The sequence below is a fragment of the Dendropsophus ebraccatus genome, chromosome 15, assembly GCF_027789765.1.
Source record: "Dendropsophus ebraccatus isolate aDenEbr1 chromosome 15, aDenEbr1.pat, whole genome shotgun sequence".
Taxonomy (NCBI): domain Eukaryota; kingdom Metazoa; phylum Chordata; class Amphibia; order Anura; family Hylidae; genus Dendropsophus; species Dendropsophus ebraccatus.
Window position 1 is genome coordinate 30,126,614 of NC_091468.1, and position 16,870 is coordinate 30,143,483.

General features: G+C 44.8%; 2 protein-coding genes across 6 annotated transcripts in view; one reads left to right on the forward strand and one right to left on the reverse strand.

The window, feature by feature from the left end:
- ARID4B (AT-rich interaction domain 4B) overlaps positions 1-4,911 on the reverse strand; it is a 123,679-nt gene extending 118,768 nt beyond the window's left edge. For both annotated transcript variants that reach the window (XR_011360335.1, XM_069955555.1), the window contains exon 1: positions 4,684-4,911. The gene's annotated coding sequence lies outside the window, so the exon portion shown is untranslated. The remainder of the gene's footprint in view (positions 1-4,683) is intronic.
- Positions 4,912-5,790: 879 nt separating this feature from the next.
- GGPS1 (geranylgeranyl diphosphate synthase 1) overlaps positions 5,791-16,870 on the forward strand; it is a 100,512-nt gene continuing 89,432 nt past the window's right edge. For 2 of the 4 annotated variants that reach the window (XM_069954437.1, XM_069954439.1), the window contains exon 1: positions 5,845-5,935. The gene's annotated coding sequence lies outside the window, so the exon portion shown is untranslated. Of the gene's footprint in view, positions 5,936-16,870 lie in introns of all 4 variants that reach the window. The other 2 variants (XM_069954442.1, XM_069954438.1) reach the window with 2 other exon arrangements.

Sequence of the window (16,870 nt, forward strand, 5' to 3'; positions counted from 1 at the left end):
ACCGGCACATTCTCCGTGTGACATGGTGGTGGCGGTGAGGAGCTGTTACAGAAGAGCGTGTGTGACTGATGGGATGCCTTAGTGAGGATGGACTGTGTGTATGGAGTGATGCAGCAACCGTGTGGTGTCTCCTTCGTCACATCAGAGCTGCTGTCTATAGCCCCTTGACCCCTTAAGGTCAAAGCCAATTTCATTTTTGCGCTTTTGCTTTTTCCACTTTATGTTTGAAAGGCCATAGCGCTTGCATTTTTTCACCTAGAGACCCATATGAGCCCTTATTTTTTGCGACACCAATTGTACTTTGCAAAGACAGACTTTATTTTCCCATAAAATATGCTGCAAAACCAGAAAAAAAATCATTTGAGCTGTCAAATTGAAAAAAAAAAAAAGGAATTTGTTTTCATTTCAGGGAGTTTCGTGTTTACGCCGTTCGCCCTGGGATAAAACTGACGTTATATATGTTCCTCAAGTTGTTACGATTACAACGATATGTAACATGTATAACTTATTTTATTTGATGGCTTTTAAAAAAGTCTAATCATTGTTAATAAATATATGTTCCTTAAAATTGCTCCATTCCCAGGCTTATAGCGCTTTTATCCTTTGGTCTATGGGCTGTTCGAGGTGTTATTTTTTGCGCCATGATGTCTTCTTTCTATCGGTACCTTGATTGCGCATATGCGACATTTTAATTGCTTTTTATTACATTTTTTCTGGATTTGATACGACCAAAAATGCGCAATTTCGCACTTTGGGATTTTTTTGCACACTCGGTGATACCAAAAATGTTTATTTATTTATATTTATAAAATGGGAAAAGGGGGTGATTTGAACTTTTAATAGGGGAGGGGATTTTTTATTAATAAAAAAACATTTTTACTTTTTTTTTTACATTAAAGGGTAGTGCGGTGCTAAGAAATTATTCACACAAATAACACACATTACAAAGTTATACAACTTTGTAATGTATGTGAATCACCCCCTTCCCTGTGTTCCCCCACCACCCGCACATGTACCCGGAAGTGTAGTGTACCATACATACCTGACATGCGTCGTCCCCCGTCCCCGATCTTCTGTCAACGAAGTAATCTTCGCCGCATCATCGGCTGCTCAGCCGTGATTGGCTGAGCATAACTGTGCTCAGCCAATCGCGGCTGAGCAGCTGATGATGCGTAACTTTGTAATGTGCGTTATTTTGTGAATAATTTCTTAGCGCCGCACTACCCCTTTAACTAGAAGTCCCCCTGGGGGACTTGTATATCCACAGCACTGATCTCTCATAGAGATCAATGCTGTGTATATACACAGCAAAGATCCATTGGATCGGTGATAGATGGCTTTGGTCTGCTGCGGGCCATAGCAATCTATTGCCGAGCCAGGATCAGCGTCATTGCGATGCCGAGTCCCAGCCCGGCCAGAAGCACGGATCTCCCCCCCCCCCAACCCCGCGATCGCATCGAGGGGGGGAAGATCCATCCCACTAGGCACCAGGGACACCGGGAGCACAGCATCTTAATGCAGCTGTCAGGTTTGACAGCTGCATTTAGATGCTTAATTAGCCTGTGCGGCAACGGGACCCGTTCCGGCTAATAGAGGAGCTGCCCGGCTGTACATAACAGCCGGGAGCAGCGCCGTTCAGAGCGGGTCCCTGCGGGACCCCTCTCTGAACTCCCCCCGCGTCACCATGACTTATCAGATACGTCATGGGATGCTAAGGGGTTAAGGACCCATGCTGTACCAGTCAAGCTGTGACCCAACTCTGAATGCCGCCGCTCCTGGCTGCTATCAGCAGCTGGAGACCGTGGCTATAAGCGGGCGCAGACAGATCGACGCACCTAGCTAATTAGCCATTTAATTGCAGCTGTCAAACCGAAATCTGTATTTGAATGCAATGAAAAGCCCTATCCCTAGTGTCTAGTGGATATGGGGCGACCCATGCTTCGCTAGTTTGGTATGGCAAAGTGGGTATGGCTTAGAAAAGGGCTGTGAGATAATTATTGTTAAATTATCGTTACCGCGACTATATGTGCCATTAACCGTGATATTAATTTAAGCCATTATCGCCCAGCCCTAATATATGCTGTATATCTATCTATATACCCAAACTCAATCTTCCCATTATAGCAGAACAAAAAAAAAAAAGACAGCATCTTTCAAATCATTCATTTACCCTCTTTCTCCAAAAATAAGGCCTACTTGCCTTCAACTTTCAGACTTTTTGGAGTAAGCTTGAAATCTGGTGCGTTTACACAGAGAGATTTATCTGACAGATTTCTGAAGCCAAAGCCAGGAACAGACTATAAACAGAGAACAGGTCATGAAGGAAAGATTGAGATTTCTCTTTCCATAGAGATGCCATTTTCTCCTCATAGGGTACAAACACACACACACCGTATACGCAGCGTATTTACCGCTGCGATACGCAGCAGATTAGATCTAAATAACTGAACACAGCATCAAATCTGTACCATCAAATCTGCTGCAGATCTGCTGCATATACGGTGTGTGTGTTTTTACCCTAAAGGAAAGATTGAGATTTCTCTTCCCATAGAGGCGCTGTTTGACACTGAGGCAGGCAGGATTCTGCCACATTTGCTCAGTGTGAACATGCCCTAAACCATAATCCAATAATAAGCCCTAGTTACAGTCAGCTGACCAGATTCCGGACACTAAATGGCTGATGCTTAAACCCAGATGGGGGTATGGAGTGTATGTGAGCCAACTGCAAAGGGGAGATGGAGGTATACAGTATGGGGACTACCTGCAGCGGAGGATAGTATACAGTTTGGGGGGAGGGAGGGAGGTATAAAGTATGGGAGAACAACTACAGAAATGGAGAATGTTATGGAAAACAACTACAGAGGGGGAGGGAGATATACAGTATGGGGGAACAACTACAGAGGGGGAGAGAAGTATACAGTATGGGGACTAACTGCAGAGGGGGATGTATACAGTATGGGGAATAACTAAAGTGGGTGGGAGGGAGGTATTCAGTATGGAGGCCTAACTACAGAGGTACTTGCCCCTGTAGCCTGACAACAGCAGGACATACAGTATAGAGTGAGGCTACAGTGTAGGGGCATGTTGTGTTCCCCAAAAATAAGTCCTAGCCCTTTTTTGCCAAAGTAAAACATGGTATATCTGGATAGGCTGTGTTGCAACAAAGTTGAAATGTTTATTAAAGATCATTTTCAAGGGTTAAACCTATGCAGTCAACATATAGTCTGATACAGATTACTGACACCTACACCCTAACAACCTAGATAAAAACAAAATACCAATAAAATCACAAAAGAGCTGTATAATCAGTGCCTAATATATAAAATGAACAGAATTGTCTGTTGGTCAGTATGACAATGGTGGATCGGCCGATTTATCATCTCGGACATAGAAATTAGCTCACTTCATTCAGATACAAAACACTGGAAACAATAAGTCGCTGGATTGCAAAGCAAATCAGACAGTAACTTTCAATTTCTACAGCAAACTGCACCAGTGCAAGAAGAGGGGGCGAGGACAGCTTAATCCATAAAAAGCTCATTGGGGGCAAAGATTTTATACAGACATTGGAATGGGAAAAAATGTGGGCGCAAACATCAAATGCAGGTCTTCCAACAAACAGGAACAACAACGGACAAGAGAGCGAGGACACTGGGTGCTTTTTAGTAGATATTGCCGTTTCAGTTGTCTCTGGTCAGATCTGCACTTTAGTAATCCTGGTTATGGCTCCTATTAACTGTACAGAGGAACCGCCTTTGCGGACACAACAATATACTTATTTTTTGCTGAAGAAGGAGGACACTCTTTACGGCCATCCATCCCCCAATACATACAGTTCTACTGACATGGTGTATAGAGCAATCTTGCTGGGTTTTCTCCCGGAAAGGGCTTTATTGTCTCTTGGCACTTCGGGATTTATCACAATGTAACAATATAAATAAAACTAACAGCACAGATGTCTCCTTCATATTGTTCACCAATATACACAGAGAACCTGACAACTGGATTGACACTTCTTTCCAGAAAAGCAACAGAATGTATAGGAGGCATCAGATATCTATTGTTATATGCAGGGAAGGCATCAAGAGAAGTCATGGAGCTGAAGAGATAAATGCTAATGCGGAGTGGAGACCTGATTGTGGATGGGGACTCTTCTGCACACTGCTGTGTGTCCCCTGTTATTGTTGGCAGGCAGTATTAGCAGGGCATCTATTCTAGAGAACTGCACACCGCAGTAACATATGCCTCCCCCTCCCTGCAATCTCCTCATACATACACTGGCTGGGGACCATACACACAGACACATGTCAGCAAGAAAGACACTTGCTACACTTTGTTCTATAGATGGATCACACATATAGCATCCTCTGTGTATACAAATGTATCATCCCCTGTATACACACACTTTGCATTATACATGTATCAGCCCTGTATATACACATGTATCATCCCCTATATATATACAACACTTTGCATCATACATGTATCATCCCCTGTATATACACATGTATCATCCCCTATATATATATATATATATATACACACACTTTGCATCATACATGTATCATCCCCAGTATATACACATGTATCATCCCCTATATATATACACACTTTGCATCATACATGTATCAGCCCATTATATCACTCAGCTCTATAGTAAACAAAGGCCTAATGGAAACTTACGGATTTGTTTACATCCATGGGACATCAGCGGGAGATGCCGGCTCTGATCCTCCAACAAAAGCTCTGATCCTCCAACTTGCTATAGCCCGGATCCATGGATCAGCAGCAGAAACTTCCCAGTCTCTTCCCAGCTTACAATAATAAATAGTGATGAAAGTAAAATGTAAAGAGCTCAGCCCCGGGAAGAGGTTCTGCAGCAGCCTGAGCGCGGCAGGCTAGCAGCTGTGAGTGCCGTGAGGCATGAGACAGACGGTGTTGCAGCAGGCCTGGATGGGGAGGATGGAGACAATCAACAAGCACCTCGCTGGGGCACCAGCACACAGCCCGGGCACCAGCACACAGCCCGGGCACCAGCACACACTGATTTCACCTGTGCTCTTCACATGACGCACAGGACGATGAGGAGAAGAACGTTATGGAGATCACACAACACCAAGCGAGCCCGTGCCAGCCCAGAGCCGCCGCCGCTCCCGTGTCACACAGCAGCAGTGAGGGCAGTGCCCGGGCACACAGCTCGGGATGCGCTGACACGGATCGAGGCTTACATGTGTCGGGGCGCGGAGCTGGGACAATCGCTTCTTCTTCCCTTTTGTTCGTCCGCCGTGCAGAGCGAAGCGCCAGTGACCATTACATCTCACTGGATTATCCCCGGTCTCCTCCACCCTCCGCTGCAAGATCCACAGTTCTAAAGCAAACGATCCCGCACCTGCTCCACCACGAGTCCCTAATGTTTGTCCATCAGCTGCAGCTGCTCCCGGCCCGAAGCGCAAGGTTACAGAACAGAAGATGCGCGATCATCAACCTCGTCCGCGTCTTGCCGAGCGCTGCTGCCCCCTCCCTCACACACCGAACCGTGCCGTCATCGCAAGCCCCTCAGCCCCGCCCACCGACTGCTCTAACTGTCAGCCCCAGGACAGTCCCTCTCGGGCGCTCATTGCTGGCGGCTGCAGTCTTCCTTTGTTCGCTATTTGTTCTAGGAAGAAGATCCGAGGTATCATGGGAAACGTAGTTCACCAGGCTAGACAGCGCTCCTCCCCCGACTTGTCTCTACGTTACATAAACTACAAGTCCCAGAAGCAAACCCGACTAGCCGGTGCAGTAAGGCGTCATCCTCCTAGAGTATCCTCACAGTCAGTGACTGGTGCTGCCTTCACGGATGTGGAAGGAGGGTTGCGAGTTGACGGGCTTCCTGTGAGAAGTGACGGTCCCGGAAAACTAGGCAGAAGCAGCAGTGCAGCATCTTTGGTGACGGGTGAGTTACGGTGTGCTGCAATCTCTGCTGTGTGACTTCCCATGTCTCCTCGTGAGGTGTGGAGAGCTTGGTGATATAGCTCGGTGCTATGCGGAGAGCCCGGTAGACGTGTCTGTGCTGGCCTTACCGCAAGAGGCTTTAGGCATGGATGCGTGTATCCGGTACTGTATGCAGTAATATAGGGCGCAGTCGCGTTTTACCCCCAGCCTCTTGTACAGTGGGGTACATCTAGAACTTTTAGAGCTGATGCTATGCATTGTCCTATAGGTGAAAGTTATAGTTTAGTCCTCTTGTCGCCAGGGCTGTGGAGTCGTAAGCCGCAACTCCGACTCCTGAATTTTATCAGGTCCGACTCTGACTCCTGCTCCTTCATTAATGGCCAGTCATATACCAAGGGAGTTATTTATCACACTGGCTCAGCAGCTTCTCCCTAATGTCCTAGATGATCCTGGGGCGACTTATGAGTGAATAAGGAATACTGTATATAAAGCAGCTTCTCCTGTGTGTGCAGTGGATGCAGCTAGTCTCCAGCCTCCATGTCCTGAACTACTCACAACTAGACTAGATGGAGCAGGTGATCTTTTACTGCTTACAATCTATGTTTCTAACTAAATATTCACCATACTTAAAAGGAGAACTCTGGATAGAGATTAAAAAAATGAAACTCCTGCAGAAGCATAATGCATTACTTACCTGTCTATTCCAGTTTTGAGAGTACCAAAAAATCCATTTGTTTAGGTTTTTTTTGCTCTGTATTGTGTTTCTGTACTTCCTGGCTTAGCATTTCACAGCATGCAATGCTTTCCCTCATGTGACCACCCCACCCTTTACAATCAGAAAATTAGTGCTGCACCTGCTTCTGGCCGGGCAGAGATGGTGAATCAGTCAGGGATTGGGTTATCCAGCCAAGCATCCTGTGACAACATGCCCTGCCACCTGTCTGTATCATCACCAAACACACACAATGTGAGACAGAGGCATGGAATATTTGTCTCCTAGGGGGGAATAGCAGCAGGAGCAGGAGATAATGTTAATTGGCACAGAGGACATTTTTTTTCACTTCCTGGATTTCTATCAGCTACCAGTGTGGGTACAGGAACAGTAATACATTGTATAGACACATATATATATAACTTTTAATGTACTTTAATAGAAAACAAGTTTTTTTTTGAAACACTGCTAACAATGCCAGATCCCTGTAATATAGAGGTCAGCCATAGTGATAGAGAGGAGTCACACATAGTGATATAGAAGGTCACTGTGCGGGCACGCAATAGCATACACACACACACACACACACACAGCTTGCTGCAGCCATAGCACACATAACACACACACACACACTGCTTGCTGCGGCCATAGCGCACATAAACACAGCCTGCTGCAGCCAAAGCACACACACAGCCTGCTGCAGCCATAGCATACATACATACATACACACACACACACACACACACACACACTGCTGCAGCCATAGAACACTGAAGAAAAACACACAATCCTCTCCCAGAGAGAACGCCACACTGAGGACAGAGGTTACTGCTACACTACTTATGTCTTCTCCGCCTCTATATTACACAGGATATCTTCATATTACACTGCTATTCATATACAGTCATCCAGCATCCAGGAAGGGAAAAGCACAGATCTCCCCCACACAATGGACTGTTCCAGCTTAGAAACAAACTGCCAAATAGTGACCGACAACTTTTCCATGACCACCTGTATGTAATAGGGCCAGTGTCCTATTAGAATGTTGCTTAAATATATAATGATGAGCAAAACTTGTAAAATTCATATCAAATTCAATTCTACATTTTTTTTTAAAGATTTTTTTTTAAAGCTGGAGTCTTCTGAGTCGGTACAATTTTTTTTTTTTTTCCGATTCCAGCCAAAACTAGCTCCAACTCCGACTCCACAGCCCTGCTTGTCGCTGCGGTTTGTGACTTCTGTATAAGGGACATACTAAAGGACCTATTACACAAAGCGATTACCTGTCGTATTCGTCCAATATCGACCGTTACGGCCGTAATCGTTTAGAGTCAGGGCGCAACGATCGCCCAACAGTAACCCCTAAACGTTTAAGTGTACAGTAAGTGACAAGAGCACTCCTGTCGCCATCCAATGGACAAAGTGACCTCATATATTCTATAGAGTCATTGCATACAGAGTGAACTTTTTCAAGCGTTTATTTCTGATAAAGTTAATGATTGATTACAGCCAAGAAAAACCCTAAAGTCAATATTTCAGAAAATTACAATATTATATAAAACCAACTGGAAAAAAATGTTAACACAGAAATGTCGACCAATTGAAAATCTGTATAGTAAATGCCCTCAATACTTGGTCTGGGCACATTTTGCATGAATGACCACATCAGTGCGACAATGTGGCATGGAGGCGATCAGCTGATGGAACTGCAGAGGGGTTATTGAAGCCCAGGTTGCTTTGAAAGTGGCCTTCAGCTCATCTGCATTGTTGGGTCTGGTGTCTTTCATCTTCCTCTTGACAATACCCCATAAATTCTCTATGGGGTTAAGGTCTGGCTAGTTTGCCTGGCCAATCAAGCACAGTGATGCTGTGGTTAGTAAACCTGGTATTGGTACTTTTGGCAGTGTGGACAGGTGCCAAAATCCTGATGGAAGATGAAAACTCCATCTCCAAAAATCTTTTCAGCGGAGGGAAGCATGAAGTGCTCTAAAATTTCCTGGTAGATGGCAGCCTTGACTTTGGTGTTGATGAAACACAGTGAACCTACACTAGCAGATGGACATGGCTCCTCAAACCATCACTGGTTATGGAAAATTCATACTAGACATCAAGCAGCTTGGATTGTATGCCTCTCCACTCTTCCTCCAGACTCTGGACCTTGATTTCCATAGAAATGCAAAATTTACTTTAATCTGAAATCGGCACCTTGGACCACTGATAAACAGTCCAGTTGTTGTTTTTCCTTGGCCCAGATGAGACGCTTCGTTGTTTATTGGTCAGGAGTGGCTCGACACATGGAATGCAATGCTTATACCCCATGTCCTGCAGATGTCTGTATGTGGTGGCTTTTGAAGCAATGACTCCAGCAGCAGTCCACTATTTGTGAATCTCTCCCAAATTTTTGAATGGCATTTTCGTTACAATCCTGCTAAGACTTGCGGGTTCTCCGTTGCTTGTGCATCTTATTTACCACACTTTTTCCTTCCACTCAACTTTCCATTAATATGCTTTGATACAGCACTCTGACAACAGCCAGCTTCTTTAGCAATGAACTTTAGTGGCTTACACTTAGGAAGCCACTGCAGGTGTTTTGGGTTAATTATTCTAATTTCTGAAATACTGACTTGGGTTTTTCTGGCTGTAATCCATAATCATCAACTTTAACAGAAATAAACGCTTGAAAAAGTTCACTCTCTATGTAATGACTCTATAGAATGAGGTCACTTTTTGAATTGAATTACTGAAAGAAAAAAAAAAACTTTTTGTTGATATTATAATGATGCAAAAATTTTACATCCCATACAGCCCCATAGGTGAAAAACTAAAACCGTTATAAAAGTCATAGTAGAGCAACTTTAAAGCGATGCTGTACCCACAATCTGACCCCCCCCCTTCCCCCCCCAAACCACTTGTACCTTCGGATAGCTGCTTTCAATCCAAGATCTGTCCTGGGGTCCGTTCGGCAGGTGATGCAGTTATTGTCCAAAAAAACAACTTTTAAACTGGCAGCCCCCTGCCCAATGGCCGGGGCTTAGATTGTGTATGCAATAGGCTGGCACACCCTCTTTGTCCCTCCTCCCAACCCTCCTCATAATTAGGAATGCTCCAGGCACATGGGCTGGATCGTTATGAAACCATGCATATGGTTGTGTTCAGACTGACATAAAATAAGGATGACATGTCAGTTTTACCATAAAGTGCATTTACAATTTCACCCCATAATATTTTGGGGGTTCCATCATATATTTTTTTTTTTGGTAGCGTAAAAGGCATTGTGTACACTTGTTCCTGAAAAGAACAAGCCTTTACATGGCCCTGTAGATGAAAAAATAAAGGCGCTATAACTCTTAGAGGGCAAGGAAAAAATGAAAATTGGTGCAGTCATTTAGGCAATTTTAGGCTGCATCGTGAAGGAGTAAAATCACCCCCCTTTTCATAGTATACAATTAAAACATGTAAAAATAAATATTATATATTGTAGTGTGCATAATTGTCCAATCTGATAAATTATAACATTGGTCCCATACAGTGGCGGTCTTTGGCACCAAGCACCCCAAGCGATCGCTTGGGGCCCCCACGCCCCGCTCTTGTGCTCAAGACTGCTGGACAGGGCTGCTGCCCCGCTCGCTGCTGCCATCTGAACTGTAACTATGAGCACTCGTAATGAGCGCTCATAGTTACATGCAGCAGCAGCACTTACAGGGCGGGAGCCATTGGCTCCCTTCCTGTCAGTCACTCTTGTGGCCGCAGGAAGGCAGCTTTGTCCTTGTGGTGCCGGCGCTCCAGTGACAGTGCGGCCTCTTGTGATCGCAGGGAATACACTTCCTGCGGCCACAAGAGAGAAGAGGAGACGCCCGGACCCAGTTGAGTCTAAGGGCCCTATTCCACGGGACGATTATCGTTTGGATAATCGTTAACGATTAACGATCTCAAACGACCGCTATTGCGAAAGACCTGAAAACGTTCACTCATTTCCATGGAACGATAATCGTTACTTATGATCGTAATTGCGATCGTTTCTCTTCGCTATTTATTCGCTATTGCGTTCGTATCTATTGAGAACGACCGAACGATGTCTTATTCAATGCGAACGATTTGCGAACGAGCAACGATAAAAATAGGTCCAGGTCTTATTAAACGATCAACGATTTCTCGTTCGGCTCGTTAATCGTTAACTGCATTTCAACCGAACGATTATCGTTCAGATTCGAATGATTTAACGATAATCTGAACGATAATCGTCCCGTGGAATAGGGCCCTAAGTGTTTGTTTTATTGTGTTTTATTGTGTTATATACTATAATGGGAGGGGGAGCACACAGGGGTCTGTTTAACTGATGGAGCACACATCGGGGGTCTATATAAAAGGGGGGAGCACACAGGGGGGCTATAGACTACTGGGGCTTCACAGAGGGGTCTATATACTACTGGGGGCAGCACACAGGGGGTCTATATACTACTTGGGGCAGCAGAATGGGGTCTATATACACCTTGGAGAGCACACGGGAGGTCTATATCCAAGTGGGGAAGCACACAGGGGGGCTATATACTACTGGGGGAGCACACAGGGGTCTATATACTACTGGTGGGGCACACAGGGGGGGCTATATACTACTGGGGGAACATACAGGGGGTCTATATACTACTTGTGAGGCACACAGGTGGTCTATATATAACTGGGGGAGCACACAGGTGTCTGTATACTACTGGGGGAACCACACAGGGGGTTTAAATACTACTGGAGGAGCACACAGGGGTCTATATCAAAGTGAGGGAGCACACAGGGGGGCTAAATACCCCTGAGGAAGCACACAGGGGGCCTATATACTAGTGGGGGAGCACACAGGGGGTATATACAACTTGGGGCAGTACACAGGGGGTCTATATACAACTGGGGCAGCACACAGGAGGTCTATATACTTCTGGGGAGCTCACGGGGGGGCTATATATAACTGGGTGAACACACAGGGGTCTATATACTGCTGGGGGAAGCAAACAAGGGGTATATACTACTGGGGGCAGGACACAAGTGGTATATACTATTGGGGGCAGCACACAAGGAGTATATATTACTGGTGGTAGTGCACAAGGGGTATATACTTCTGGGGGCAACACACAGCGGTCTATTGTTTTGGAATGCGTGTCGAGGGGGGGGGGGCCCAGACATAACTTCGCTTGGGGCCCTAGAAATGCCAAGACCGCCCCTGGTCCCATATAGTAAACAAAAAGAGGGAAAGACTTCAGAATTGCTGCTTTTTCACCTATCGCCCTATGACAGCAGCCCTGGAAAGCTCCACCTCCTACTCCAATTGAACAGGAAAAAGAATCCCAGGAGATAGGAGGTGGAATTTTCCTTATATCTCCCAGAATCTAACTAAAGAAGATTCACACTGCGACAATCAGCGATTCTCTGTGCTACCGGCATCCCTGCGACGTAAGGCTCCGGGGTGAGCTGCTGCATAGTTTGGACACTCTGCAGAGCTTCTGCCCACTCCATGATTACTAAAATGCTGTGGTTACTAAGGAGTCCCAAGGCACTGAAACTGTTGTCACTCCTGCAAAAACTCGTTATGGTGGGGTAAAAGGGGCTCCCCCTATGTTTTTTCTGTATCAAGGTTTCATATTAGTTTTTACTTTATGTTCCCCCTACCCTGTATTTTAGGAGACTCCTAAGAAGGCTAGCTCTAAGCGTAGAGACTGTAACATAGTAAATAAGGTTGAAAAGAAGACAAGAGTCCATCAGGTTCAACCTAGGAGAATCCTACTGTGTTGACACAGGAAGGCGAAAACCCCTATGGGGCAGAAGACAAACCGCCCCGCCACAGGGAGAAACTCCCCCCCCCCGACTGCAATGGCAACCAGAACTATCTCGGGATCAACGCATCACCAAAATCGAATGCCCTTAACTTGTAATATTATATTGTTCAAGAAAAGTATCAAGGCCTCCCTTGAACTTATTTAATGAATCGGCCATGACAACCTCATGTGGCAGAGAGTTCCACAGTCTTACCGCTCGTACAGTAAAGAACCCGTGTCGATGCTGATGATGAAATCTTCTTTCCTCTAGACGTAGAGGATGCCCCGTTGTCATTGTTACAGACCTAGGAGTAAAAAAGACCACTACAAAGATCTCTGTACTGTCCATTCATATATTTGTACGTTGTGATCAGATCGCCCCGAAGACGTCTTTTTTTCTAGCTTAAATAACCCCAAGCTTGATAACCTGTCTTGGTACTGTAACCCACCCATTCCCTTAATGACCTTTGTTGCCCTCCTCTGCACCCGCTCTAGTTCAGCTGTGTCCTTCTTATATACCGGTGCCCAAAACTGTACACAGTATTCCATATGTGGTCTGACTAGTGATTTATAAAGAGGCAAAACTATGTTCTCATCTTTAGCATCTATGCCTCTTTTGATGCATCCCATTATTTTATTAGCCTTGGCAGCTGCTGCCTGGCACTGATCACTAAAGTTGAGTTTACTGTCCACCAATACCCCCAGGTCCTTTTCGGAAGTAGTTTTACCCAGTGTTTTATTATTTAGCACATAACTGTACTTATTATTTCTATTGCCCAAATGCATAACCTTACATTTATCCACATTAAACTTCATTTGCCATTTCTCCGCCCAAGCCTCTAGCTTCTCCAAATCCCTTTGTAATATGATATTATCCTCCTCTGTACTGATTACTTTACCCAGTTTAGTATCCTCTGCAAAAATGGAGATTCTACTCTGTAGCCCTTCTACAAGATCATTAATAAAAATATTAAAAAGAAGTGGACCCAACACTGACCCCTGTGGTACCCCACTAGTAACTAAAACCCAATCTGAATATTTTCCATCAATGACCATCCTCTGTTTTCTATCACACAACCAGTTACTTACCCATTTGCATACGTTTTCCCAAGTCCCAGCATCCTCATTTTGTAGACCAACCTTTCATGCGGCACAGTATCAAATGCCTTTGAAAAGTCCAGATACACAACATCCACAGCCTCCCCAGGTCCAGTCTATAACTTACCTCTTCATAGAAGCCGATCAGATTAGTCTGACTGGACCGATCCCTCATAAATCCATGCTGGTGCTGCGTCATAAGATCATTTTCATTAAGATACTCCAGTATAGCATCTCTTACAATCCCCTCAAATACTTTACCTACTATAGATGTTAGACTTACGGGCCTGTAGTTTCCAGGATCACTCCTTGACCCCTTCTTGAATATTGGTACCACATTAGCTATGCGCCAGTCCTGTGGAACAATCCCTGTCGTAATAGAATCTTTAAATAATAGGAATAACGGTCTGTCCAACACAGTATTTAATTCTTGCAAAACTCTAGGATGGATACCTTCTGGGCCCGCTGACTTATGGATTTTAATGTTTTTAAGGCGTTTTCCCACTTCTTGTTGTGTTAGGCAGGTGAGATTTATGGGAGGATTAACATTATCTCTAGTCATGTCGTCTGTTATGGGATTCTCCTCTGTGAATACAGTAGAGAAGAATGTATTTAGTAGATTGGCCTTTTCCTCTTCCCCCTCCACCATTACACCCAGATTATTTTTGAGGGGACCAACATTTTCGGTTATAAGTCTTTTGTTGTTTATATAGGTGAAGAACATTTTGGGATTCGTTTTACTTTCTGTGGCTATCCTTCTTTCTGTTGCTATTTTTGCTTCTTTTATTTGCGTTTTACACATTCTATTCTGTCTATAGTTGCTCAATGCTTCCCCACTACCTTCTTGTTTTAGTTGTCTGAATGCTTGTTTCTTATCATTTATTGCACCCCTTACAGCTGTAGTTAACCACATTGGATTTCTCTTATTTCTACTACGTTTATTCCCATATGGTATGTGTCGTTCACACGATTTACCCAGGATGCTCTTAAATATGTTCCATTTCTCTTGTGTACTTTTATTTCTGAAGGCATTGTCCCAGTCTATGTTCCCAATGTTTTTGTAGCCCCTCTACTAATTTTATTGAAGGATAATTGAAAACTTACTATGTTATGGTCACTATTACCTAGGTGACCCCCCCCACCTCTATTTTTGATATTCTGTCGGGCCTATTGGTTAAGATCAGGTCCAGAAGGGCCCCCCCTCTTGTTGGTTCCTGTACTAGTTGGGAAAGGTAATTATCTTTTACTATTTCCAAAAACACGCTTCCCTTCCTGGAGCTGCAGGTTTCTGCTTTCCAGTTGATATTTGGGTAGTTAAAGTCCCCCATAATAATGACTTCCCCCTGCTTCGCTGCCACATCTATTTGTCTTATAAGAAGATTTTCTGATTCTTCCACTATACTTGGAGGTTTATAATTTTATTATTCTTCGTCCCTCCCCTTATTTCTACCCAAAGAGACTCCACATTATCATCACATATATCCTTTCGCAGAATAGGCTTTAGGCATGATTTAACATATAGACAGACCCCTCCCCCTTTCTTATTTTTACGTTCATTTCTGAATAGACTATAACCCTGGATATTAACGGCCCAGTCAAAGGTCTCATCCAGCCATGTCTCGCTTATCCCCACTATATCATATTTCTCTTCAACCATTATGAGTTCTAGTTCCTCAGCTTTATTAGTGAGGCTTCGAGCATTAGTATACATACATTTAATATGTTTGTCCATATTCCCTTTCCTTTTATCACTAGTGACTATTCTAACCCCTCCCGCCGCTCCACCCCCAGTTCCATAATCTAGGCCCAGCTCTCCATCTAATCTGTCTTTATTTACTATATTGTAGTTGCCCTCCCCCCCCCCCCCCCCCCCCCCCCCCCCCCCGTCCCTAGTTTAAACACTCCTCCAACCTCTTAGCCATCTTCTCCCCCAGCACGGCTGCACCCTCCCCATTGAGATGCAGCCCGTCCCTACCGTAGAGCCTGTAACCGACCGAGAAGTCGGCCCAGTTCTCCATGAACCCAAACCCCTCTATCCTACATCAGCTCTTGAGCCACTTATTTACCTCCCTAATCTCCCGCTGTCTCTCAGGTGTGGCTCGTGGTACAGGTAATATTTCGGAGAATATCACCTTGGAGGTCCTAGTTTTAAGCTTCCTGCCTAAGTCCCTGAAATCGTTTTTAAGGACCATTTCCTACCTCTAACTTTATCATTGGTGCCAATGTGCATCATGACTGCTGGGTCATGGCCAGTCCCTCCCAGTAATATGTCAACCCGATCCACAATGTGACGAACTCGAGCGCCAGGAAGGCAACACACTGTTTGACGATCCCGGTCTTTGTGACAGATTGCCCTGTCTGTCCCCCTAATAATTGAGTCCCCCACTACCAGTACCTGCCTGGCCTGCCCTGAACTCCTGTTTCCCACCTTACTGGAGCAGACACCCCCCCTGGCTTTCAGAGGCAGTGTCCTGCTGCAGCAATGCCACCCCTGAATCAACATCCCCCTCATCCGCCAATTTGGCAAACTTGTTGGGGTGTGCCAGATCAGGACTGGCCTCCCTCGCACTCTTCCCTCTACCCCTTTTTCTAACTGTGACCCAACTAGCTGCCTCTTCCTCCTGTACCTCCATGCTATCACTCTCTCCCCCATCTACCCCTTGGAGTGCTTGCTCAGTGAGCACCAGACCCCTTTCCAGTTTGCTAATGCATCTCAATCGTTGCAGCTGCTCATTTAGAAACTGCACCCCCAACACTCTGCAAAAGCACATCCAAAAAGTTTTTTAACCTTTTAGGGGAGTCTCAGAAATAAAAGCTAAGTGTGTAAGAAATCTTAAATTTTCTGTGCAGAGATTTTATTGTAATCCAATAATTTTCATAATTATAAACCCATTACCAGAGAAATGCACCCCAATACTAATTGCCCCGCTTCTGCAGTTTATAGAAATACCCCATATGTGGTCCTATTGCGCTATTTGACGCAACCACAAGCCTCAGCTATAAAGGAACGCCTAGTGAATTTCAACGCCTCTGTTATATTTGGTAATTTTTGACTGTATCACTTCAGGTTGGCAGAGGCTCTGAGGTGCCAAAATACTGGAAACCCCCCGCAAGTGACCCCATTCTGGAAACTACACCCCTCAAGGAATGTAACAAGAGGTGCGGTGAGCATTATGACCCCACAGGTGTTTCACAGATTTTCAGAACAATGTGGCATGAAAATAGAAGAGAAATTTTTTTACACTGAAACCTTGTTCTAGCCTTCAATTTTTCATTTTTACAAAGGGATACAAGGGCGAAAAAAAAACAAAACGTATAGCACAGTTTCTCC